Consider the following 4,200-nt stretch of genomic DNA (forward strand, 5'->3'; position numbering starts at 1 on the left):
GGGGTGATTTCTCTCTCTCTGTCTCTCTGTCTTTCTGGCAAGCACACATGCCCTATAGCAAAAACCTCTCCAAAAAAAGGAAAAAAAAAAAAAATGTTCTCTAGTTTAGCGGCCTTTACCCTAAGTGCCACTGGGAGGCAGTATTGCCATTCATTTTATCTCTTGCAACTTGGTCCACTTGGGTGCAAAAATCACTTTTTCCTTCAAAACTTGCAGTACCTAGCTCTAATATTATCTTTAGCCTTTTTGGCTGTATCTATCAGCTTCAAGTTTTCCTCCCCAAGTTCTTTGCAGACTTGGATACTTGCCTCATAGACATTTCTTCCAGTTCAACTCCTATTTTTATTCTATTTTAGATGTTTTTAGCATCTAAGAGGATGATCTGTTCTGTGAAAGTATGGTTTATTCAGTTGTTCTTTAACTTACATATTTATTTTACAAATAGTTTATGAATATGTATATTAGGCACTTGGGTAGGCTCTGGGGAGAAAAAAAAATGATGTGGTTTTTGTGTTTAATACAGTTATGGTCTGGGCCAGCAGGCCTCGTGGTGGTTAAGGTACTGGACTTCCACGTGGCTGACTCTTGGAACTGGCAGCTTGGTTTCTCACTTTTACTCTCTCTGGTGAATTTAAAAAAAAAAATAAGTAAAATAAAAAATGCTTTTAAAAAAGAGAAAGTTATGGTATAGAAAGAGCAGTGAGAACAAATTTTAAAAAAATAAGATGAAGTGGGTCCAGCAGTTAGCATAATGGCTATGTTGCTGGACTCCCATGTAGTCGACCGTGGTTCACGTCCCAGACCTGGTGGCTTAAAACTCATGCTGGGCGCATGTGCGTGCGTGCCCAAGATCCGGAGAGGAGAATGGAGGAGAAGGGATTGCAGTGTGGCCATCCTCCTTGGGGGGTGATTTCTCGCTTTCTGTCTCTCTGTCTCTCTGGCGAGCGCATGCGCCCTATAGCAAAAACCTCTCAACAAAACAAAAAAAAATTCATTTGTCTGTATGTCATTGAATTTATTTCTGGATTCTCTATTCTATTCCATTTGTGTATGTGTCTGTTTTTGTGCCAGCACCATGCTGTTTTGGTTATTATGGCTTCATAACATATTTTGAAGTCAGATAGTGAGATACCTCCAATTTTACTCTTTTTGCACAGAATTGCTTTGGTGATCCGTTTTTTTTGTGATTCCAGACAAATTTTAAGATTTTTTTTCTATTCTTGTGAAGAATGTAGTTAATCTTTTGATAGAAATTATGTTGAATTTGTAGATCACTTTGGGTAATATTGATGATTTAACTATAATGATTCTTCTAATCTATGAACAAGGAATGTCTTTTTTTTTGGTATCTTTTTCCATTTCTTTAAGAGTTTTTTTTTTTTTTTTAAAGAGTTTTTCGCTATAGGGCATGTGCAGTCTCCAGAAAGACAAAGACAGACAGACAAAAAGCAAGAAATCATCCCCCAGGGGGGATAGCCACACTGCACGCCCTTCTCCTCCATTCTCCTCTCAGGATCTTGGGCACGCACGCACACACGCCTGGTGTGATTTTAAGCTACCAGGTCTGGGACTCAAACTGCTGTCGACTACATGGGAGTCCAGCAATGTAGCCCATTATGCCATCTGCTAGTCCCTCCATTTCTTTTTTTTTTTTTAAATATAATAATTTTTCCCTATAGAGTTGTTTTACTTTCTTGGTTGGATTTATTTCAAAGTATTTTATTTTATTCGTGGCTATTGTGAAATGGGATTACTTTTTCATTTCTGTCTAAGTTTGTTCATTGCGAGTGCACAAAAGCGTAACAGGTCTTTGCATGTTGACTTTTAAAAAAATATTTAATTTTTTATTAATTATTATTATTATTTTATTTGACCAGAGAGAGAGAGAGAGAGAGAGAGAGGAAGTGAGAGAACAAGCCACCAGGTCCAGGAATTGAACCATGGTCCGCCATGTGAAAGTCTAGCGCCCCAACCACCGTGCTATCTGCCAGCTCTTGTATGTTGATTTTGTGTTTGTGATTTTGATGAATTTGTTTATCACATCTAAGAATATTTTAGTGGGTTCCTTAGGTTTTTCTATCTATATAATCATATTATCTGCAAGTAAGGACAATTTAACTTCTTCCTTTTCAATTTGGATGCTATTTATTTTATTCTTTTTTTTTTTTTTTGAGTGAGATTTTTGCTGTAGGGCACATACACTTGCCAGAGAGCCAGAGAGACAGAAAGCAAGAAATCATCCTCCAGGGGGATGGCCATGTTGCAATCCCTTCTCCTCCATTCTCCTCTTGGGATTTTGGGAATGTATGCACACACACCCAGCGTGAGTTTTAAGCCACTAGGTCTGGGATTTGACCTGCAGTCGACTACATGGGAGTCCAGTGATGTAACCATTACATCATCTGCTGGTCCCTATTTCATTTTCTAATGTGATTGCATTAGCTGAATTAGAATTTCAGTACTATGTTGAATAGGCGAGGAGAGAGTGGACATCTCTGTCTTGTTCCAGTTTTTTTTTTTTTTTAAGAGAGGTTTTCGCTATAGGGCGCGTGCGCTCGCCAGCCAGACTGAGAGAGACATAGAGACAGAAAGCGAGAAATCACCCCCAGGGGGGATGGTCACGCCGCAATCCCTTCTCCTCCATTCTCCTCTCGGGATCTTGGGCACGCACGCACATGCGCCTGGTGTGAGTTTTAAGCCACCGGGTCTGGGACGCGAACCGCAGCTGACTACGTGGGAGTCCAGCGACATAGCCATTACACTAACTGCTGGTTCCCTGTCTTGTTCCAGTTTTAAGTGGAAAAGCTTTCACTCCCCCCCCCATTTGTTATTGTTAGTTGTGGGTTTATTATACATGGTCTTTATTGTTTCAGAAAATGTGCCTTCCATGCTTATTTTGTTGAGTTTTAATCATAAAGAGATGTTGTAGCCTGTCAAGTGCCTTTTCTGTGTTCATTGATACTATTGTATGGTTTTCGTTTTTCTTTCTGTTAAACTCATTTTGTATGCCACAATGATATACAGGAATGAGTGTAAAAAAAAAGAAAGAGAGAGAAAGAAAGAAAAAAAAGAAAAGAAAAGAAAGGAAGGAATGAAGGAAAAGAAAGAAAGGAAGAAAAGAAAATAAAGTAGCTGTATGTGATTCAGTGCTTTAACTTCCACGCCACCTACTGGCTCATTAATTCACTAGTATTTTGTTGAGGTTTTTGCATCCGTGTTTATCAGGGATGTTGGTCTTTAATTTTCATTTTGGTTGTGTCTGCTTTTGGTATCAATGTAACAGTGGCTTCATAAAATGAATTTAGAAGTTTTTCCTCTATTTGGATTTTTTTTTTTTTGCCATAGGGCGTTTGTGCTCGCCACAAAGAAACAGAGAGAGAGAGAGAGAGAGAGAGAGAGAGAGAAAGAGAGAGGGAAAGTGAGAAAGCACCTCACCCAGGGGGAGAGGGCCATACCTGCAATCTCTTCTTCTCCAGTCTCTTCTTGGAATTTTGAGCACATGTGCACAAGCACACAGTGTGATTTTCAAGCTGCCAGGTCTGGAGCTCAGACTGTGGCTGGCCTTGTGGGAGTCTGGTGCCTTAACCACCATGCTACCTGCTGGTCCCATTTGGATCTTTAGGCATATTTAAGAAGAATTTAGGTGCTCAAATGTTATTACACAGATTGGGTATAAGTAATTTTAAATTTTCTGTGAAGTTTTCTATATTTTCAAATTTCCTATAGCCATTTGTTTATTTATTGATAAATTTTTGCTATAGTGCACGTGCACTTACCAGAGAGAGACAGAGGGAGAAGGGGAGAGAGAGAGAGAGAGAAAGTGAAAAAGCACCTTTAGTTGGGGGGGATGACTATGACACAATCCCTTCTCTATTTCTCCTTTCAGGATTTTGAGCACATATACACATGTGCCCAGTGTGTTTTTCAAGTCACTGGGCCCAGGACTTGAACTGTATAGTTCGCCATGTACAATTTTGCCACCTTAGTGGACTGTGGTTCAAGTCCTGTACCTGGCGGCTTAAAACACATGCCGGGCGCATGTGTATGCATGCCCAAAATCCTGAGAGGAGAATGGAGGAGAGGGGATTGTGGTGTGACCACTGGAGAGTGATTTCTCACTTTCTGTCCTCTGTTTCTCTCTGTGTCTCCAGAGAGCACACATGTCCTATAGCAAAAATCTCTCTCTTAAAAAAAAAAAAA

Source organism: Tupaia chinensis, unplaced genomic scaffold (genome assembly GCF_000334495.1).
Source record: "Tupaia chinensis unplaced genomic scaffold, TupChi_1.0 Scaffold143970_1, whole genome shotgun sequence".
In the NCBI taxonomy this organism is placed as follows: Eukaryota; Metazoa; Chordata; class Mammalia; order Scandentia; family Tupaiidae; genus Tupaia; species Tupaia belangeri.